Source organism: Ornithorhynchus anatinus, chromosome 20 (assembly GCF_004115215.2).
Source record: "Ornithorhynchus anatinus isolate Pmale09 chromosome 20, mOrnAna1.pri.v4, whole genome shotgun sequence".
Classification (NCBI taxonomy): Eukaryota; Metazoa; Chordata; class Mammalia; order Monotremata; family Ornithorhynchidae; genus Ornithorhynchus; species Ornithorhynchus anatinus.
Genome location: NC_041747.1, coordinates 1943658 through 1967122, shown reverse-complemented (window position 1 = coordinate 1967122; position 23465 = coordinate 1943658). Strand labels below are relative to the sequence as shown.

At 48.6% G+C, this 23465-nt stretch overlaps 1 protein-coding gene across 7 annotated transcripts in view; it reads right to left on the bottom strand.

The window, feature by feature from the left end:
- The window catches only part of WASF3 (WASP family member 3), a 91477-nt gene extending 78177 nt beyond the window's left edge, over window positions 1-13300 (bottom strand). For 5 of the 7 annotated variants that reach the window (XM_029047907.2, XM_029047909.2, XM_029047906.2 and 2 more), the window contains exon 1: window positions 4499-4815. The gene's annotated coding sequence lies outside the window, so the exon portion shown is untranslated. Of the gene's footprint in view, window positions 1-4498; window positions 4817-13172 lie in introns of those variants that run through there. The other 2 variants (XM_001516803.5, XM_039915007.1) reach the window with 2 other exon arrangements.
- Window positions 13301-23465: the final 10165 nt, after the last annotated feature.

The following is a 23465-nucleotide window of genomic DNA, read 5'->3' as shown; positions in this document are numbered from 1 at the left end:
GGAGCCGTCAGAACTACTGCTATTGGGTAGCCGGGTGGACCAGTGGATAGAGGTGGGCCTGGAAATCAGAAGGACCTGGGTTCTAATCCTGGTCTGCCGCTTGTCTGCTGTGTGATTTTACCCCATCTGTAAAATGGGGATTAAGACTCTGAGCCCTCTGTGGGACAGGGACCGTGTCCAAACTGATTAACTTGCATCTACTCCAGTGCTTAGTACAGTGCGTGGAACATAATAAACGCTCAGAAAATACCATAAAAAAACCTCCCTTATAGCAAGGTAATCTTGCCCACCAAGAGAAAGCCTTTGAGGTACTGCTGCCCCATATCCTGCATTCGCTACAGCAATGGATGGAATGTTTCCCTGAAAAAGTTAAAAAAAAAACCCCAAAGTTTCATAAAGCAAGTCAAATTTCACCTAAGACTTAGAGTTCCTTAGAATTCATTACCTCGGTATTGATCCCCTTCAGGTGGTCACACTGTCGTTTATCATGTGTTTCATGATTTCCAACCAAACCAAGTTCTAAAAACATGGCAGATTTCCCCATAATAATAAGAGCAGTATTTATTAAGTACTTACTGTGTGCCAAGCCCTTGGCTAAGCAGTAGAGTAGATGCCGGTTGTGAGATTAGACCCAGTCCCCAACCCACACGGGGTTCACAGCCTACCTTATCCACATTTCACTGAGAGGTTAAGGGACTTGCCTCAAGTCACACAGCAGGCCAATGGCAGAGCTGGGGCGTCAACCCCAGATCTCCTGGCTCCCCATCCCAGGCTCTTTCCACTAGGCCACACTGCCTCCCAATAAGCAATACAATTCCAATCACTAGGCAAGCAGTGAGGTTTGATTTAGTTTGACTTTCACCGTGGAGAATTTGGCTTTGAGAGTTAAAACAGAATGGTTACGTATTTCTCCGGAGAGCAATGATTCTGGTAGAAAAACCCTTGCGTCTGCAAGAATGAGCACTCGGAAAGACTTCTGCGGACAGAACTGGCACGTGCAACCTGCAGCTAGAATGATGCCACAAATTCAGGCCCCCCCAAAATGAACAGTTCATTCTACACAAAACACCGTAACGCTATGCACGTTTCAAATTTTGCAATGCCTTGTAAAACCTAAACAATATGCTTGCTTTCAAAACACCACCTGTTTACTCGGAGGAGGGAAAATCTAAGTCATCTTGCCAGTGGTATTTTCAGTCTTTCCCAGTCCTATGACAACAGATCTGTTAACGACAGGCTCGTTGCGGACAGGGAACGTGTCTGCCAACTCTGTTGTATTGTCCTCTCCCAAGCGCTTAGTACCGGGCTCTGTACATAGCAAACACTCAAATACCATCGATGATGATGATCCGGTTCGCTAAACAACTTCGTTTTCAATACTCGGCTCAATCTTCTCTTTTGGAAACACCTTACTCTGCCTAAAGGATGAACATCACCTGGTACATTTGTGCCTAAATTTAGAATTCTGGGAAAGAGAATTTCATATAGCTTGGCACCAAAGGGTCCCCTCCCCTCCCCCCGTCCCAGCGAACAAAGAATCAGTATGTTTTTAAAAAGTTTAAGGAGTTCTGAGGTGTGTTTTATACAGATCTTCAACAGGTTTTCTGGCATGCCGTCATGACCTATCCTCCTGAAATAGTTCAGGGAAGTGGAATATCTTCTAACCACAAGATATGAAATCCAGGTCCTTTCAGCACCACACCATTAGCATACTTGGACTGCACCTTCGCAAAACGACGGAGCTGAAAGACTGATGAGGGATTCCTAATTTTGGTGGAAATCAAATCTGGGGCATGGACTGTAAAGGTTTCAAGATAAATTCAGGTTAGCCCCTAAAAATGGTGACCTAAGCATTTTCACATTTTCCTCTACGGAAGTTCACTGACAGCAAAAGTTTGGACCCTCGTGGTAGGTGACCTAGATATGGTACATTAAGTCTTGGGGAGCCTCAGAGAGCGCAGGAGTCGAACAATTTCCACCTGCAACTCCAGCCAACGAGCCTTTGGGTGCTTTTAAAGGAAAAAAAAATAATGCTAATTCCTGGTAGAGAAGTTTGCAAGGACTAATCTTAAAATGCTTTTGAATTCTTTAGAAAGGTAGCCTGATTACTTACAGATGAGTCAGCCAAAGATGGTTACAGATTCTGCTTTGTTGCAGAAGCCCACGTGAAGGAAACTTGGGCTGAAGGGCTGCGATGCCCAGTACCACGCAGAGATCCACAAGCACGCGCCATTTCTTCTGCTCCCGGTGGGCCGTAGCCAGACGGGCCCGTGTTGGCAGACGGCTATTCCCTACTTCCCAAGAGGTGTTCTAGTCAAAACGCAGAGTTGAAAACACAGTGCTATGGCTGAAATACTTCATTTCTTTTCAGTCACTCAGTCGTATTTATTGAGTGCTCACTGTGTGCACGGCACTGTATTAAGTGCTTGGGAGAGTAGAACATAACAGTAACCAGACCCATTCCCTGCTCACAATGAGCTTACGTCGGCAAGGCATATGCAGACCTTGAGCTCCAGAAGGAGAAGTTGGCAGTGGGCTGGGTCAAATGGATTTACCCACAGGTTGAGAAAAATAAAAGAAAAAGGAAAATGATCCCCACAACTTACTGAAAAAGGACAGGACTCACACGAAACAGAGTGAATCGTTCTCACCTATCGGCTCAACTCCAAGTGTGGAGGTCAGAACTTGTCATGTCTGTGAGGCCCTGACCTATCTGTAATACGTACACCGATAAATGACCCTAGGCAATTATGGAAGCAGTGAGGCCTAGGGAAAAGAGCATGGGCCTGGGACCTGGGTTCTAATCCCGGCTCTGCTTCGTCTTTCTGCGTAACCTTACCTTTGTGCCTCAGGTCTTCTGTTCTCCCTCCTACTTGTACTGTGAGCCCCCTGTGGGATAGGGACCGTGTCCAACCTAATTCACTTATATCTACCCCAGTGCTTAGAACAGTGTTTGACGCATAGTAAGCACTTAACAAATATCATTAAAAACAACAAAAAACCTCCCTGATCTTCAACATGGCCACCCAGAACAGGCCCAGAAACCCCTCCATGCCTAAATTTGGCATTTATGGGAGAGCTGGAAGGGCACCCATCTTGTACAGCCTACGGCCAGCTCGCTCCTAGCTGCTCAAACTGGCCGCTCAAAGCATGGATGAGTTGCTTGGCGTTGCCTTTTCCCGTCCCTGGATATAAGTGGGTGGCTGGTCAGTGAGCTGTGAAAGCAATAGAATCGAGTAAGAAGTTTTCCATTGACATTGCCAACAAAGTTCTCCTAGGGTAATTTAGTATATGACCTTAATTTTAGGACTTTGAATGGTAGATCACAGAACTGTTCACTTGCACTCACAACTTCTTGGACATCTTCCTCTACATGGTGCCGAAATACAGCCATCGGCATTAGCGGTTCCTCAGTGACTAAGGAGCATACGTAGGAGCTTTAGATTTCCACGAGAACCGGATCATTAGCCCAGTAGCCTTCATCTTCCAGGGTGTACAACATCATTATTACTAATTATTATTGTATTACTAATTATTATTATTACTATGTGCCAAACACTGTACTACACACTGGGGTAGATACAAGATAATCAGGTTGGACACAGGCCTTGTTCCACAGGGGCCTTACAGTCTAGAAGCAGCCCTGCCTAGTAGATAGAGCCTGGGTCTGGGACTCAGAAGGTCACTGGTTCTAATCTCAACTAATCTAGTCCGCTGTGTGACCTTGGGCAAGTCACTTCATTTCTCTGTGCCTCAGTTACCTCATCTGTAAAATGGGGATTAAGCCGGTGAGCCCCATGAGGGACAGGAAGTGGGTTCAACCCTATTTGCCTCTATTCACCCCAGTCCTTAGTACAGTGCCTTGCACATAGTAAGTACATAATAAATACCGTAATTATTATTACTATGTAGGAGGGTGAAGAGTTTTGAATCCCAGTTTTCAAATGAAGAAACCAAAGCCCCCAAGAAGTTAAATGACTTGTCCAAGGTCACAGGACCAGCAAGTGGCAGAGCAGGGATTAGAAATTAGGTCCCCTGACTCCCAGGCCCGTGCTCCGTCCATGGGACCACACTGCTTTCTCCTAGATATGGTCCCTGGCCCCCGAGGGAATCCCCATCTAAGAATAAACATGGGAGCGGGCGGCAGATCGCTAACTCTTGAAGAAGCCGGCACTCTGGTCTATCTTCAGTGAGCTCTCTCAGGGTCTGAGGTAATGGGGAACCACATCCACAGTGCTCTCCTGGAGCAGTCAGGCTGATCGGGAGTTCTCCGGCCTGGCTGGGCCCGGGCCGGCAATGAGCACCAGTGAGATGCCTCGCTAGAGACCAGTCAGCTATCTGGCCTCTCCTGGGGCACAGCAAGAACTAGCTGAAAAGCACAGGGATTGGGGCAGCAGTCTAGCCTTATGGCTTTCTCTCCTTCTCTAGCTCCTGGTTGGCATCCTTTTTCTTTTTTTAAAAAAAATTTCTGGCCGCCGTTCTTCTCACTAATTCTCACCTTGGCTTCTCTGAGACGGGCTCTCCGGTTTTCCCATGGCACACCCCAAAAGGCGTGATGTTTCTCTCCTTCCCTCTGCTTCTCCCGCCAGGTTTTCCTCCCATCAGACTTGCTCCCTCAGCTTCTTCCTCTCTCCCCCCGGCCCTTTCCGTCCAAGATACTTAGGGTGGGGATTTTTTTTTTTTTTTGCAGCTTTGCAGTCTTTCCCAAGTGACTGGCTCTCCTCCTCTGTCGGGCTGGGTATATGGAATTCAGCTCACACACACCTGATCTCCATCCTCACTCTCTGCAGACCCGTGCGATTACTGCATGAGGGAAGAACAAGGGTTAGTAAGTGATCAAACGGGGAACACCTCAGAGGTCGTTACTTCATCAAGCAACCAGTGGTATTTATTGAGCACTGGGCTAAGCGGTTGGAAGAGTATAAAACTACAAAAAAGTTGATAGACATGTTCCCTGCCCACAACAAATTCACAGGAGCCAACCTGAAGAACTTGCAACCTGGCACTAAAAGCTGGTCGCCAACTAGATTTCATATTATCCCAGTGGGTGATGTGCAGCAATTGCTTTGAGGAAGGTTTCCACAGGAGAGGGGACCACCCTCCTCCCCCTACCCTTCCACATGTTTCTGCCCCCTGACCGTGGGGAAGGTAGCTTGGCAGTTTGAAGAAAAACTACTGGAACGTCTAAACGAGCGCTACTTCAAAAAGCCACCCACCTATGCATTGCGAGGAGGACAGTGGAATACATGATACTCTGGAGAGAAGAGGCAGCCTCAGGAAAAGCAAGAATTTCAGTTTCAGAGAGTTGCGGCTGTCACCCATCTGCCCAACGGAAATCTCCCTGTCACTGCCACCTGGTAACCAGGTGAGCTATTAAATTTGCTTTTTTCTCCTTCATTCTCTCCACCTTCCTCACCCCATCTCCTGTTTTCCTTTGAACTTGCATCCCTATGCTGACTCCTCTGGGCCTTTCCTCCCCGGTGAAAGACAGCATAATGCATCCGATGATGATGAGCTGACCCAGGAAGGAAGAGGTGGAGGGAAAGGAATAACTTCAAAGAAATGAAAGCGGAAAAAGGTAGTAACTATCCACTCAAGCACTCCACATTTTAGACACTGCTGATTGCTTCCTCTTTCACTCTCTCCCTCCTTCTCCTCTGCTGGTCTTTCAGAGGGTCCTCACTATCTTTCTCAATTGCCGGACGCTACTGCCAGGAGTTCATCATGGGCTGTATGCTCCGTCCGTCCCTTCCCTTCCCTTCCTCTGGAAGATTCCTCTTGTTTTCACATGGATGACTCGGGATCAGGTGCTGATTGGCTTGGCTATCCAGCCAAACCCCAGTGCCACTTGTCCTCACGTAGTACTTCCTTTGCCAGCGTATGCTGCCTTTGCTTATCTCTCGTTCCGTCGACACGGCTCTCCCCTCATCGCTGGGTTAGGTAATTGCCCTCAGCAATACCTACTCATCAAGACTGATTTTTCACTTGTCTCTGATGAACCAACTGCATCTTTGGGGAAATTACAGACTTCCACTCCACCTTTCTATACTTGTGTGCGTGTGTTCTCTCTCTACTCCCCCACCCCATCATCATTTCTCAGTGTCTCCCAAACCTCTGCCTGGATCACTTGCCATTTCAAAGCCAATGGGGCTAGAACAGTCTCCTTTTCATCATCACTTCCAGACACTCTCCAACTACACGCCCAAAACTTCAAGAGCATCTTGGACTCCTCGTTCTCCTCTCTCAACAGTCAAACAGAAGCCTGTCTTCTCTCCCTGACCCCACCACCTCTCATATCCCCGCAAGCCAAAACTTTCAGGCCTACCATTCTGAAGGAGCGTTTGCTGAAGACGGCCCAGGGCCCTCAAAACACTGCATGAACTTAATAAACCAGAACTACAACGGCAAGACGTTAGAGAAAAGCAATGTGAAAAGTCAAAATAAATTAATTATAATGGGAAGAAAACTGAATTTAATCAAGGAGCAGAAAAATACAAATGAATAGGAGAAAAATGATATGGTTAAAAAAATTTCAACAATATGAACTGCCTATTCCAATCAGGCAGCATTGAATTAAAATGTAATTTTGCCAATTTGAAGTTTGAGATTCACAGATCATACTTACTAAATATCTAAGTATTACTTTCCTGGTTGAAGACAGTCAAGCTAAACCAAAGACTAGAAAAAAATGAAACAGAAAAAAAAATTTAATGGGGGAAAATAGACTAAATTTGAAGAGAAATAGGTTGTTCTGGGGGAATTCTGCTTCTTTGGGGCAGTGGGAGAACACTCACAAATTCCAGTCTCGACGTATGAGCAAAAATTACACTGCGAGTGTTTAAACATGGCTTTCTCATTTTATCAACAAAAAATGCCTGCAGAACAAACAATGTGATGTCAAACTGACACCTTTTATATCTGGCCATATGCTTTCCCTTCCAATTACCAGTACTTATTTTAGATGTTGTCACAGAGTATTAGCAATCTGAAAATTCTCCAACAAGCAACAGAATGCAACACTGAATCCAAGACATTTTAGAAGATGACTACTTGCATACTGTTTGGAATCCAAAAAGAATATGATTCTAAGCCTCTGCCAGTTTATAGAAGGCAACGGGATGGACAGAGAGCTTTCTAGGAGCATAACATATCTGTTGCTGTAAAAAATCCATCCGGATTTTTAGCAAAAAGTTTCATATAATCGATTCCGAGAAAGGCTTTAAAAAAAACAAACCCAAAACAATGGAGACAGATACTAGGCCACCATTATAGAAATGGAAGAATATTGATGACCGTAAGATTCTTTAAAAAGAAAAAGCTTTGAGTCTTTTCATGTAATACTCCCAAATGGATCAAGTCTTAGGAGTGCAAAGCACTAACGATCTTTAGTATGGGACAAGAGTTTAATCATTCAACTATTATAAAAGCAACAGGTATTAAGGGAACCAACCCTTGAAATGCACTTGGGGGAAAATAAATCCCTCCCTTTTTACCTAAAAATGGTCAATTTTACTCACTCAGTTTTCATTTAGTGTGTGCCGAGGTGGGCCTTCCCAAACTAATTTAGTGGGGTAGACTCACCATAGAAAAGGAATATCGTCTAATCTCATTTGGCTATCCTCCTAAATAACTCTCATGGTTAATTAACAGTTTTTAAAGAACCATTAATACCACATCCACTCTAAAACTCAGGACTCTGCTTATAATTCACCCCCATACTTTCCTTTCCCTTTGTACAACCTCCCCATAAAGAAAAGTAAGAAATTGAGAATCGAAATTAAGTAAACAAGTTAGGGCCACTGGTGCTCTAACTTTTCCTTTTAAGCCTGGTGGATGGAGAGGGGCAGATTTGGGAGTGGGGCTTTTAAAAGGGGTGTGTGGTTTGGGGAGAGGTGGAAGCCGTACCCTTTTTGGGCCTCTAGTGGAGGTGATTGAGGAGGGAAGAGTCTAAGCGAGGTGTCCAAAAATCCCTGGCTCCTTCTAAGAAAGGGGGTGGCCGAGGGAGGGAGAAACAGAAAGGGGAAGGAAGGAAGGAGGGAGGGCACTTAGCTTGGCATAATTATAACATATACACTGTATATATAATATGTAATAATAAATATGGCATTTCTTAAGTGCTTACTTTGTACCAGGCACTGTACTAGGCGCTGGGTTGGACAAGCAATTTGGGTTGGACACAGTCACTGTCCCCCATGGGGCTCACAGTCTCAATCCCCATTTTACAGATGAAGGAACGGAGGCACAGAGGAAGAGAAATGACTTGCCCAAGGTCACCCAGCAGACAAGTGGCAGAACCGGGATTGGGATCCATGGCTTTCGGACTCTCAGACCCGTGCCTCTGTCCACTACACCACGCTGCCGGCAAGTTCTGGCCAAAGTGGCAGTTCTGAGTGCACAGCGGAGGATCAGTTATCTGAGATGAATAGGATGGGAGATATCCTACATGATCAAAACCCCAGAAAAATTAGCTGCATTAATACCAAAATAACCCAAGGTGTTACAACACTAATTTTGCTAGCAGGTTGAAAGAAGAAATGCGCTTCAAGGAGGCTGTATTGCACATCTTATTCCTTCGAATGTGGCTTTTTCACTTTGATAAATTTAAGAGTATGCTTTTTAAAGTGTAGGAAAGGTACTTAAAGAAAAAGTAGGTGATTCAAACTTCTACTTAACAATTAGTCATAACTTCAAAGCTGCTTTAGGCTATGGAAACCTGCAAGAAGACAATATTTAGACCTAAAACCCCCCTATTAAGATGTAGGAAGGTATTCTGCTTCAAAATAAATACCGATCATTAGTAACCTCACAAACTAAGGGAGCAGTCACAGATTATTCTTTCCTCCGCTCGAGACAATACATGGCCATAAACGTAGGTTGAAAGAGCCATTCCAATCAAAACACCTAACATCCTTTTGCTACTCTTCTAAAAATTGTTCTACGATTTTTCAAACAACATGTCCAAAGCCTGATCACTTTTTTTGGGTTTGTTTTTTTTTTTCTTGGTTTGGAGGTAGAGCAATGGACAGAGGGGCAGAATTTAAAAAATAGTTAAATACTGTCATAGTAGCCTTTCAGTCCAGAAAAGCATGAAATAAGGATGACCACTTATTTCTTTACCTTGGAAAGGTAACTTCATTATATTTCCCCTGCTTCAGAGAGGGTAGTGAGGTATTAAAAAGATGCTGACCTTTCTAGTGGGGTCACTGTAAAGATTAATAAACCAAAATGGTGACAGCACTTATCGAAACAAAGTCAGCTGAGCTGGCGGAGGGTGGGGTGGATCCTCAGGTTTATGCGTACAAACTAAAAGAGAAATGTGTATGCTCTTGTCTAGGCTACCGTGACCATTTATGCACTTTAAACTTGTTTGGACCCAATGTGTAAGGAACTAGATGTCTATCAAAGTGTGACTGAACACCTGGAAGAGACCACTTTTCAATGCTCGATTTCACGTTTGCTCTACTGACTGAACACCTCTAGAGATATAAATGTGCGACCACATGAAGATCCCCACTTCCAAGATGTCTCTGTGGTAACCCAGGCACCGGGCCACTTTCAAAAATGAAATCTTATGCCTTATACACGCACAGAAACACTGGGAAGGCAGCTGAGGCACCAAAACAATCCAAGGGAAGCCCTCTTCACCATGTCACGCAAACATTGTTGCGCTGATAGACTTGGAGAAATCTCTGCTCCTTAAGGTGTAAGTGGGCTGCTTGGGGCTCCTGGTCACTGTGTGTCAAGGAGATTAGACTGTAAGCCCGGAAAAAGGCAGAGACTGTATCTGTTACCGATTTGTACATTCCAAGCGCTTAGTACAGTGCTCTGCAAATAGTAAGCGCTAAATAAATACTATTGAATTGAATGAAGGAGATGTGGACAGCCCCAAGAAAGACAAATCTTGGAACGCTGCAATTCTGAGAACATAACATTACGCCATTGTTACTTTGGAAAATCTGGGTATAATGCTCCTCATTGAATAGGCAGCTGAGCAAGAAAATAAAATTCACAGGACTCATAACAACCTATAAAAGAATACGCTTTTACACACCCATTTAATCATGACTGTTTTCACACAAATATAATTACTTTAAAGAGACATGTCCTTATGTTTTCAAGGGTACTAGCCCCCGAAAGGATTATGTGCTTACATGTTGGGCATTATGGACTATAAAAATATCTGTTGACATGATCACGTCTGAGCTGTGAATCATTTTTTACTTTTAAATTTTAAAAACACTACCTCGAAAGCTCCTGGTAATTTATTTCCTACTAGATTAGCATCAAGGACTCAACGTAAGAGGGATACCAAACTCAATTTAAGGTATAAAAAATTGTGATTCTGTTTCTAGAACAAACCTTTTCGTAGAAAATTTTAATACTGATTAGTAATAGGAACACATTCCAGAATTATACAAAGGTAAGGAAACTTTTTAACCCCGCCTGTTTTCAAAGTCAATAAAGACTGAGTTTCTTTTACTTGACAACACGTACACCCCCCCAAAAGAAGGTCTTTGTATCTAACTTCACCCAGCGACTATGTCATTCCTTGTTTAACAGGAAGATAAAGAATGGAGAGAGAAAGGGGTGTTGGAAGTCATTAAAATATCGAGGGGGGCACAGTGTAAAATTCTCCTGACTCTGTTACCGGGATTTATTTCAGAGCACCATCTCTGTGGGAAAGGCCAAGCACAGCTTCCTTTTGTTTAACCCTCAAAGAAAATAAAAGAATTAGTTTGCAAGAATTACTGCATTGTTCTAGCTCCACAAAGGCAATTCGAGTGAAGTGTATAGAGATTTCAGCCTTTTGGAAAACGAGTAACTAATTTTTACGGCAGACTGTCTCGGGCTCATCAAAAACAACCAACTGTTGGGCTCCCCAGTTGCTGGAGAGGAGAAATTCGGAGTCGCTGGCCTTGTTTTAAAACCACTCTGGCCAAAAGAAGTTTCTTTAAACCTCTTTTTGGGGACTGACCGGTTTCAAGTGCCTCTTTCTCTCTCTCAGCAAACATGATTGTGCATTTTAGGGAGCTCCATCTCAAGTTGTTTCCGATGCATTTTTGTCTGCACCCTGCCACATTTCCTCCAGGATGGGAACCAGAAAAAAGACCGGAGCTGGGGTGGGGGGGGGGTGGGGGGGTGGGGTGGGGATGCCGCTTTTTGAAGTCTTGCCTATAAATGCCAGTGGCTTCCCACCACTTCCATCGATGGGATGGACAGACTGAAGGTTGGTGGCCCCGGTGCCACGGGCTGCTCTAACTAAAGGAAAAACTTGGTCCTCTGAAGGGGTGGGGGTGGGGGGGGGGAGAACAATCTAATCTAATTAGATTATCTGGCCACTTGCCAGCTGTGTGACTGTGGGCCAGTCACTTAACTTCTCTGTGCCTCATCTGTAAAATGGGGATTAACGGTGAGCCTCACGTGGAACAACCTGATGACCCTGCATCTCCCCCAGCGCTTAGAACAGTGCTCTGCACATAGGAAGCACTTAACAAATACCAACATTATTATTATTAATCCCGGCTCCGCCGCTTGCCAACTGTGTGACCTTGGGCAGGTCGTTTCACTTCTCCGGGCCTCAGTTCCCTCATCTGTAAAACGGGGATAATAATAATATTGGTATTTGTTAAGCGCTTATTACATGCAGAGCACTGTTCTAAGCGCTGGGGGAGATACAGGGTCAACAGGTTGTCCCACGTGAGGCTCACAGTTAATCCCCACTGTACAGATGAGGTCACCGAGGCCCGGAGAAGTGAAGTGACTTGCCCACGATCACACAGCTGACAAGTGGCACAGCCGGGATTCGAACCCATGCCCTCTAGCTCCCAAGCCCGGTGACGGCTATGAGCCCTACGTGGGGCAACCTGATGACCTTGGATCTACCCTGGCGCTTAGGACAGTGCTTGGCACCTAGTACGTGCTAAACAAATACCAACATTATTATTATTATTATTATAAACTCCTCTTCCCGCCGAGGGTCTCTCCAGACAGGTGGCCTTGGGCCTTGCGGCCTCGAAGCCTCAAATGCAGAAGAATCCGCTCTGTCGGGGATTATCGATGCGTGATCGGGGATTCCGGGCAGGAGGGGTGGGGGCTTCCAGGGACCCCCAGGCCTCCCCCCTAGGGGCAGAGACACCTCCCCCCACCCGCCCCTACCCTACACAGGCCACGGTGTGGGGTTTAGGGGGGAGGGCAGGCAGTGTGATGGATGCCGAGCTGAGAGGGTGAGCAAGGAGATGGGGACTGGGGGATGAGGGGGAGAGGAGATTTGGGGTTTGGGGGGTTGCGGGAGCAGAAGGGGCAGGGGCGGACGGGGGGAGGGGGAGGCTGGACACTGCGCAGCGGGCTCTGGCGGGGAGGGGGAGATGCAGAGGATGGGGGGTCGGGGGAGGGGCCGGGGGACGGATGGGGAAGGGGCAGGAGGAGGAGGAGGACGGGGCAGAGGGGCAGGAGGGGGAGGAAGGTGAGGGGTCAGAGGAGAAGGGGGAGGAGGAGGAGGGTGAGGGGCATGAGGGAGAGGGGGAGAGGCAAGAGGAGCAGGCTGGGGATGGAGGAGGGGTGGGAAGAGGGAGATGAGGGGCAGGAGGAAGGGGGTGAGGGGGATGAGGGGCAGGAGCAGGGGGCTGAGGCAGGAGGAGGGAGGTGAAGGGCAGGAGGAGGGAGATGAGGGGCAGGAGGAGGGAGATGAGGGGCAGGAGGAGGGAGATGAGGGGCAGGAGGAGATGAGGGGCAGGAGGAGATGAGGGGCAGGAGAAGGGAGATGAGGGGCAGGAGAAGGGAGATGAGGGGCAGGAGAAGGGAGATGAGGGGCAGGAGAAGGGAGATGAGGGGCAGGAGAAGGGAGATGAGGGGCAGGAGGAGGATGATGGGCAAGAGGAAGGAGGTAAGGGTTAAGAGGAGGGGGTTGAGGGGCAGGAGAAAGGAGATGAGGGGCAGGAGAAGGGAGATGAGGGGCAGGAGGAGAAGGGGGCTGAGGGGCAGGAGGAGGAGGGGGCAGAGGGGCAGAGGGGCAGGAGGGGGTTGAGGAGGGGGGTGAGGAGGAGGAGGAGGGTAGGGGGTTGTTCCTGGCGCAGGGCCAGCGCGGCGGGGGCGGGAGGGGGGCTTGGGGTGGGTCTCGGGGCCCCAGTGTCTGGGCTCAGGCGGCCCCCGGGGCCGTCGGCCCGTCCACTCACCGGCCTTCGGGGGGTCCTTCGCCGCCGCCGCTGCCCCGGGCCCGGTCCCTCTCCCTGCCCCGGGAGGGGGGAGGAGGGAGGCGCCAGCCCGCGCTGATTGACAGGATGCCCCGACCAATGGCCGGCCGGGGGCGGGGCCGGGGGGCTCAGAGCTCCGCCCAGGGCCTCAGCGCCACCTGAGGAGAAGAACAGTCATAATAACGATTATATTAACGGTCATAATGATGACAATATTCATTCATTCATTCAAGAGTATTTCCTGAGCGCTTTCCATGTGCAGAGCCCTGGACTGAGCGCTTGGAACGTACGATTGGGCAACAGATTGCTATTGTTTGAATGAGATGTTCACCCCCTTGATTCTATTTATTGCTCTTGCTTTAAGGGGATGTTCATCCCCTGGATTCTATTTATTGCTATTGTTTTAAGGGGATGTTCATCCCCTTGATTCTATTTATTGCTATTGTTTTAATGGGATGTTCCATCCCCTTGATTGTATTTATTGCCACTGTTCTGGTCCGTCCGTCTCCCCCGATTAGACTGTAAGCCCGTCAAAGGGCAGGGATGGTCTCTATCTGTTGCCGATTTGTACGTTCCACGCGCTTAGTACAGTGCCCTGCACAGAGTAAGCGCTCAATAAATACTATTGAATGAATGAATGAATGAATGAATGAAAGATAGATAGAGACCATCCCTGCCCAGCGACGGGCTCACGGTCTAATAATAATAATGTTGGTATTTGTTAAGCGCTTATTATGTGCAGGGCACTGTTCTAAACGCTGGGGGAGATACAGGGGAATCAGGTCGTGCCACGTGGGGCTCACAGTCTTCATCCCCATTTTACAGATGAGGTAACTGAGGCCCAGCGAAGTGAAGTGACTTGCCCACAGTCACACAGCTGACAAGTGGCGGAGCGGGGATTCGAACCCATGACCTCTGAATCCCAGGCTCTTTCCACTGAACCATGCTGCTTCTCATTCGGGGGAATAGATTAGATGATAACAACGATAATAATGATGATGATGATGATGATCACAATGGCACTTGCTAAGCGCTTACTATGTGTCAAGCGCCATTCTGTACGTCGGGGTAATAATAATAATGTTGGTGTTTGTTAAGCGCTTACTATGTGCAGAGCACCGTTCTAAGCGCTGGGGTACATACAAAGTGAACAGGTTTTCCCAGGTGAGGCTCCACAGGCTTCATCCCCATTTGACAGATGAGGGAACTGAGGCACAGAGAAGTCAAGTGACTGGCCTACAGTCACACAGCTAATAAGTGGCAGAACCGAAATTCCAACCCGCGACCTCTGACTCCCAAGCCCGGGCTCGTTCCACTGAGCCATGCTATGTGCCAAGCACTGTTTTAAGCACTGGGGTAGATACAGGGTACGCAAGTTGTCCCGCGCGAGGCTCACAGTCTTCATCCCCATTTGACAGATGAGGGAACCGAGGCACAAAGAAGTGAAGTGACTCGCCCACAGTCACACAGCTGACAAGTGGCAGATCCGGGATTCGAACCCATGACCTCTGACTCTCAAGCCCGGGCTCTTTCCACTGAGCCACGCTGCTTCCCATGGGGTAGATGCAGAATAATCAGGTTGTCCCACGTGGGGCTCACACTTTTAATCCCCATTTTACGGATGAGGAAACTGAGGCCCAGAGAATAATAATAATAACAACAATGATGATGCCATTTTGTTCAGCGCTTACTATGTGCCATGTGCCGTTCTAAGCGCTGGGGTAGATACGAGGTGATCACGTTGTCCCACTTGGAGCTCACACTTTTAATCCCCATTTTACAGATGCGGGAACTGTGGCCCAGAAGTGACTTGCCCAAGGTCACACAGCGGGCAAGTGACGGAGGCGGGATTGGAACCCACGTCCTCGGACTCCCAAACCCGGACTCTTGCCACTTAGCCACGCTGCTAACCCCGGACTCTTCTGTCTGCTGTGTGACCTTGGGTAAAGTCGTTCATTCGATCGGATTTCCTGAGCACCTACGGTGCGCAGAGCACTGTACTAAGCGCTGGGAAGTACAATTCGGCAACAGAGACGATCCCTACACGAGGGGCTCAACGTCTAGAAGGGGGGAGACAGACAATGAAACAACGTGGACAGGCATCAATAGCATCGATGCAAAAAGAGTTATAGATATATAAATATGTACATACCTACACAAACCCTGTGGGGCGGGAAGGGGGTAGAGCAGAGGGAGGGAGTCGGGGCGATGGGGAGGGGAGGAGGAGCAGCGGGAGATGGGGGGCTCAGTCTGGGAAGGTCTCCTGGAGGAGGTGAGCTTCCAGTAGGGCTTTGAAGCGGGGAAGGATAAAAGGCTTCCCTTCTCTGGGCCTCAGTGCCCTCATCTCTAAAATGGGGATTAAGACTGTGAGCCTGATTAGCTTGTATCTACCCCAGCGCTTAGAACAGTGCTTGGCACGTAGTAAGCGCTTAACCAATAGCATTATTAGTAGTATTTCCCCTCTGCCCATCTTCTGCCGGCTTCTCCGCCACCACCGAGGAGGGGCGGTCTCGGTGGCCCAACCCTGGGCAAACCAGTTAAGCCGAATTGGCCCTTTGACTTGGCCGGCAGCAGACAAGCCACTGGACCGGCTTGGGTCAGGCCAAAAGGGCCGCGACTACTTCTGTCAGACGGAGACAGTAGAGGAGGATGGTAGAAGGGGCCTTCCCTGACTAAACCCTTATTTCCTTTTTTCTCACACCCTTCTGCGTCACCCTGACTTGCTCCCTTTACTCACCACCCCGCAAACCCAAGCCCCTCAACACTTATTTATATATCCGTAATTTATCTATTTATACTAATGTCAGTCTCCCTCTCTAGGCCGTAAGCTCATCGTGGGCTCGTCTGTCATGTCGTCGTGTTGTACTCTCCCAAGCACTTAGGACAGTGCTCCGTAAGTGCTCAGTTAAATCCGATCGATTGATTGAGGACCGCTCGCTCGTTTAACACCCAACCAACACGTCCCTGGGGTTAACATCACGGATGAAGCTTTACTACACGCTTCTCCCCACCTCCACATACACACGACCAGGTCTGGACGCGGAGGTCGGTGGTTGGGGAGTGATATCTTTTTGTGAAAAGGAAGGACTGACTACAGGAAAGAGTGAAGGAAAGAAGACGGGAGGGGAAAGACAAAGAGACAGAGATGAAGAGAATGAACGAGTAAATACGCCCGCAGAGCCAGAGTATGTGGCGTGTCCAAAGGGCACTATCGCCATAGGATGTTATCGACTCCGTCTGAAAAACAAATATCACCATCCTAATGAGATGGCACTTTGGAGATGGGTTTTTAAATCCAATAAAGGGCACGAGTGAAAATTACTTTGGGGATTTCCTGTTCTCGTTTTATACAGATCCGCCTGTAGTCTGGTCTAATTGGCAATTACTTTGCATGCCAGCAAGAACAAGGCTGGCCACGCAAGGCAGAGTAGAATGAACAGAGATTGGCAGTTTTATATGGAAATTTGCCCCATGCTTCACTCGTGAAAAAGATGAAAGGGAAATCACATTCTATACAGGTTTCTTTTCATGTCTACTGAGGAATGCCACAACTCTCCAAAAGTGGAATTCGAAAGGCCTTTAAAGATGCCAAGCCCAAACTTTCAAACCATATCAATATGAAATGCATTCAGTATTGACGGATAAAACTCAATTTCAGAGAGAACAATTTACAATCTCCCCTGTCTGGAACTATCGGTGGCATGATGATAGATCTCGGCTATATTCAGGGCTGAATCAGCATTCTGATGTAGATTAAATTGACGTTCCTTTCGCTCCAACCCCTCCTTCCATGATAGAATTACTTCCAGGGCGATAGAGAGAGATCATTCGTTCAGGAAGCCCAGGATGTTTGTCTGATGAAAATTAGGTTGCTGAACAGCAAAGTTTAGCTTCCAATGCTGCTAATCATTTAACTTCATATGTAAACTCAATTTTTTTTTTTAAAAGGCCAAGACACAGTCATTAAGAACAAATCTCTTTCTGAGATGCCTGATACTTGTGTGTTATCATTACTGTGGCTCAGCGGAAAGAGCACGGGCTTTGGAGTCAGAGGTCATGGGTTCGAATCCCAGCTCTGCCACTTGTCAGCTGTGTGACTGTGGGCAAGTCACTTAACTTCTCTGGGCCTCAGTTCCCTCATCTGTAAAATGGGGATTAAGACTGTGAGCCCCACGTGGGACAACCTGATTCCCCTGTGTCTACCCCAGCGCTTAGAACAGTGCTCTGCACATAGTAAGCGCTTAACAAATGCCAACATTATTATTATTACCATCATATCCTTATTTATTTGTATATGTATTTATTAAGGCATATTCATTTGAACATTTAATCACCGATTCAGCTAGTTCGTCTCGATATATCTGTAGCACTTTCACAAAAGATTGGACTGTGAGCCCATCATTGGGCAGGGCTTGTCTCTGTCTGTTGCCAAATTGTACTTTCCAAGCGCTTAGTACAGTGCTCTGCACAAAGTAAGTGCTGAATAAATACTACTGAATGAATGAATGAGGAGAGTAAGCTCCTCTGTTAGAGTGTAGCTTCCTTGAGGATAGGGAACGTGTCACTTCATTGTTTCGTACTTCTCAAGCACTTATTAAGGCATACTCTACCCAGTAGGGGCTCAGTACATACTATTGCTATTATTTCCACGATACTGTTGCTCTTCCTCCACCTCCCCCCACGATTTGTAAATAATTTTTTTCTGAATCCCCAATTAGATGGTAAACTCCTTCACGGTGTGGTTTAGTGGAAAGAGCCCGGGTTTAGGAGTCAGAGGTCGTGGGCTCTAATCCCAGCTCTGCCTCTTATCAGTTCTGTGACTCTGGGCAAGTCACTTAACTTCTCTGTGCCTCAGTTAGCTCATCTGTCAAATGGGGATTAAGACTGTGAGCCTCACGTGGGACAACCTGATTACCTTGCTTCTATCCCCACGCTCAGAACAGTGCTTGGCACATAGAAAGCGCTTAACAAATACCATCGGTATTGTTATTATTATTATTATGTCTTCAGTTGAATTCTCCCAAGTGCTTAGTTTAGTGTTTCATGTTCAGCACTCATTACAGTTTCAATAACTAGCCTTGAGCCATTGATTGATTGTGTGTATATTACGGTCCTTATCCTAGGCATCCCTGAGAGCCTTAAATTGGGACCTGGCATTTCTGCCAGCTACAGTTGCCTGGGAACTCTGGGAACTTTTTGGGAAGGCCTCACTCCCTCTTCCCTCTTGAGGTGATTCATCCCTCCCGCCCCCGCCCCGGGCGACGACGTCCTTGTTCTCACCATGTTACCTTGCCTTAGCCGCCGCCTACGGCCGCCACCCACCCCGGACAACCTCAGGGCCCCCCCGCCGCCACAGGGTTATTTGGTCATGAGCTCTGGGACACTCTCGGCCGCTGGCCGCTTGACTTTGAGTCTGATCGGGTAGGGTCGGCTCGTCCCCCGACCCTGGTCATCGCCTGCTTATTAACACTATTGTAGTGTGCCTTACTGTAGCATGTTGCTATATTTGCGATCTCGCTTTTTATTGTTTATTGTCGTCAGATTTTGAATTTGATCAGGTCGCCCCTTAATCGAGTCTACCCCCGACCCTGGTCATCACCCCTTTTATTAACACGACGATATTGTATCATACTGTATCATGTTGCTATATTAGCACCACTGTACTGTATCATATTGTATCATGTTGCTATATTACCGATTTCGTTTATTACTGTTTATTGTCAGTGCTGCCACCCACCTCTCTGGCCTCGCCATGTCCCTCCTCCCCCCCTCCCCCCTCCCGCCCCTTCCTATCCTCCCCTTCCCCTTCCCCTTCCCCTCTCTCGCTCAGCTCTTTCCCGCTCTCTCCTCTGTCTCCTCCCCCCCTCCTCTCTCCCGCCCTAGAACCCCACTTTACCAGCGCTACCCCTCTTCCCCCTCCCCCTACTCTTCCCCCCACCAAACCCCCTCTTCACCCCCTCCCCCCTTCTCTCTTCCCCACCCATGCCCCATCCCAGTCCTCTTGTCCCACCGCCACCCCTCATCCCCCTCTCCTCGTCCAGGGCCCCGCCACCTCCTTCCCATCCAAACCCTCCCCTCCCCCCGCCCCTCCCCCCCTCCTCCCCTTGCACCCACAGCTACTTTCAAGTGTGGCCTCTGGAACCCCCGCTCTGTTACAGGCAAGCTACCTTTCATCCATGACCTTTTCCTCTCCCGCTCTCTCCTCCTCCTCGCCCTTTCGGAAACGTGGCTCTCTCCCGAAGACACGGTCTCCGCCGCCGCTCTCTCCAGCGGAGGCCTCTCCTTCTCCCACTCCCCCAGACTCACCGGTAAGGGAGGAGGCGTCGGCTTCCTCCTCTCGCCCCGATGCCGCTTCCGCACTATCCCTCCTCCCCCCTCCCTCTCCTTCCCCTCCTTCGAAGCCCATATCATTCGCCTCTACCACCCACTCCAGTTACTTGTCGCCGTCATCTACCGCCCTCCCGGTCCCACCTCCGACTTCTTCAACCACCTTGACCCCTTTCTCACCTTCCTTCTCTCCTTCTCTCTGCCCACTCTGATCCTTGGAGACTTCAACATCCATACGGATGTACCCGACGACTCCTCTGCCGCCCGCCTGCTATCCCTCCTCGACTCTGCCGACCTCCTCCTCCACCATACCGCGCCCACTCACCGACTCGGTCACACCCTCGATCTTGTCATCTCCTACCGCTGCACTATCTCCTCACTCACCAACTCTGAAATCCCTCTCTCGGACCATAACCTTCTCACCTGCCTCATCTCTCACACTCCCTCCCCCTGCAAATCTTCGCTACTGCCCCACAGAGACCTCCGCTCTCTCGATCCCATCCGTCTTTCCAATAGCATCTCGCCTCACCTTGCCGCCCTGTCCTCTCTTCCCACTCTCGACGATCAGGTCTCCGCTCTCAACTCCACCCTCACTACTCATCTCGACTCTCTCGCCCCCCTTTCCCTCCGCCGCTCTCGCGCCACTAACCCACAGCCCTGGATCACCTCCTCCGTCCGCCTCCTACGCTCCTATGCTCGAGCTGCTGAGCGCCGCTGGCGAAAGTCCAAGCACCAAGCCGACCTCACACACTTCAAATTTATCCTTTCCTGCCTTAACTCTGCCCTCTCCTCCGCCAGGCAAAGCTTCTTCTCCTCCCTCATCGACACCCATGCCCGTCACCCCCGCCGATTGTTCCGGACCTTTAACTCTCTCCTTAGGCCCCCTGTTCCTCCCCCTCCCCCATCTCTCACCCCTAATGATCTGGCCACCTATTTCCTCACGAAAATCAACACGATCAGGTCTGAGCTCCCCAAAGTCACCCCTCCGCCTCTCCCCTCCCCCCCAACAACCCCCTCCCCTACTTTCCCATCCTTCCCTGCAGTATCCTCAGAGGAGATCTCCTCCCTCCTCGCAAGTGCCACCCCCTCCACCTGCGCCTCGGACCCCATTCCCTCTCACCTTCTTAAAACCATCGCCCCTGCCCTCCTCCCTTCCTTAACTTCTATTTTTAACCACTCAATCTCCAAGGGCTCCTTCCCCTCTGCCTTCAAACACGCCCACGTCTCCCCCATCCTAAAAAAACCCGCTCTTGACCCCACTTCCCCCTCCAGTTATCGTCCTATCTCCCTACTACCCTTCCTTTCCAAAATCTTAGAACGAGTCGTCTACAATCGATGCCTAGAATTCCTTAACTCCCATTCTCTCCTAGACCCCCTCCAATCTGGCTTCCGTCCCCTCCACTCTACCGAGACTGCTCTCTCTAAGGTCACCCATGACCTCCTTCTTGCCAAATCCAATGGCTCCTACTCCATTCTGATCCTCCTTGACCTCTCTGCTGCCTTTGACACTGTCGACCATCCCCTCCTCCTCCGTACCTTATCTCACCTTGGCTTCACGGACTCTGTCCTCTCCTGGTTCTCCTCTTACCTCTCTGGCCGATCATTCTCGGTCTCCTACGCTGGAGCCTCCTCCCCCTCCCATCCTTTAACTGTTGGAGTTCCTCAAGGGTCAGTTCTTGGCCCTCTTCTGTTCTCCATTTACACTCACTCCCTCGGTGAACTCATTCGCTCTCACGGCTTTGACTACCATCTCTACGCAGATGACACGCAGATCTACATCTCCGCCCCTGTCCTCTCCCCCTCCCTTCAGGCTCGCATCTCCTCCTGCCTCCGGGACGTCTCCACCTGGATGTCTGCCCGCCACCTAAAACTCAACATGAGCAAGACTGAGCTCCTCATCTTCCCTCCCAAGCCCGGTCCGCTCCCAGACTTCTCCATCACCGTGGATGGCACGACCATCCTTCCCGTCCCGCAGGCCCGCAATCTCGGTGTCATCCTTGACTCGTCCCTCTCGTTCACCCCACACATCCTATCCGTTACCAAGACCTGCCGGTTTCACCTCTACAATATCGCCAAGATCCGCCCTTTCCTCTCCACCCAAACGGCTACCTTACTATTACGGGCTCTCGTTATATCCCGGCTAGACTACTGTGTCAGCCTTCTCTCTGACCTCCCTTCCTCCTCTCTCGCCCCGCTCCGGTCTATTCTTCACTCCGCTGCCCGGCTCATCTTCCTGCAGAAACGATCTGGGCATGTCACTCCCCTTCTTAAACAACTCCAGTGGTTGCCTATCGACCTCCGCTCCAAACAAAAACTCCTCACTCTAGGCTTCGAGGCTCTCCATCACCTCGCCCCTTCCTACCTCTCCTCCCTTCTCTCTTTCTACCGCCCACCCCGCACGCTCCGCTCCTCTGCCGCCCACCTCCTCGCCGTCCCTCGGTCTCGCCTATCCCGCCGTCGACCCCTGGGTCACGTCCTCCCGCGGTCCTGGAACGCCCTCCCTCCTCACCTCCGCCAAACTGATTCTCTTTCCCTCTTCAAAACCTTACTTAAAAATCACCTCCTCCAAGAGGCCTTCCCAGACTGAGCTCCTCTTCCCCCTCTACTCCCTCTGCCATCCCCCCTTTACCTCTCTGCAGCTAAAGCCTCATTTTCCCCTTTTCCCTCTGCTCCTCCACCTCTCCCTTCCCATCCCCACAGCACTGTACCCGTCCGCTCAACTGTATATATTTTCGTTACCCTATTTATTTTGTTAATGAATTGTACATCGCCTTGATTCTATTTAGTTGCCATTGTTTTTACGAGATGTTCTTCCCCTTGACGCTGTTTAGTGCCATTGTTCTTGTCTGTCCGTCTCCCCCGATTAGACTGTAAGCCCGTCAAACGGCAGGGACTGTCTCTATCTGTTGCCGACTTGTTCATCCCAAGCGCTTAGTACAGTGCTCTGCACATAGTAAGCGCTCAATAAATACTATTGAATGAATGAACTCTTGGACTAAAAGAAAGCCCACTTTTCCACACGCTGGTGTCTTTTGGAACTTGGCTAACAGCCACTGAGAGACCTTAAACAATAAAATATCAGTTTGAAGCCCCTAATTTAGCATTATGTTTTCCTCTTCTTCATATTAGCAATACTCTCAGATACCTTTCCAAATATAAAACATAGACCGTCTCCTCCGATCGTCACAGGGATTCCGATGGACAGACTGGGCTTTGCCAAGGAAGTTGAAAGGGATGGACTCTTGGCTAAATAATTTGCCTATATTCTGCTAAATCTGTCCAAAAGAAGTCAGAGATTTTATTTTAATACTACATCATCATTAGCAAATATTACAAATTGTTCTTCATCAGGAACTGAAGTTTAATTCATCTAAGTTTAATTCATCTCATTTTGGGGAGCTTGAGGAACAGAGTGGCTTGTTAATTAAAGGCCATAATTAGGCTATGTAAGACATCTAATGAATAAGGGGACAATCACTGGCAATACGGTTCCTGACATACAGTATTCATTTGCATTTATTTTCAACAACGTGAAATGCTGACTATAAATTTATTAGCTCTCAGCCACTAATTTAAGTTTGGAGATGAATCTTCATTAACACTTTTCATTTACTCTGGTTTTCTGTCTAATGATAGGATCTATTTTTATCTAGGGAATTATTTCTTCTCAATACCAGAGGAAAAACCTACTCATGTAAGCACACAAATTCCACAGGAATCAAACTTTGGCTCAGAGTACAGAGTAGAAACCGTGAGAGGTATTCACTGATTGAGTCGCACAATGGATAGGAGATCAGAAAACCATGTCAGACATCAGAGCTGCCATTTACGGGGCAGACTAAAAGTTCATCCAGCCTGATACTCCGTGTCTGGCAGTGGCGGCAAGTTTGTCTGGGGTAACGTTGTCAGGATTGGCTTTTTTGGCATCTAACTTAATCATCAAGGACC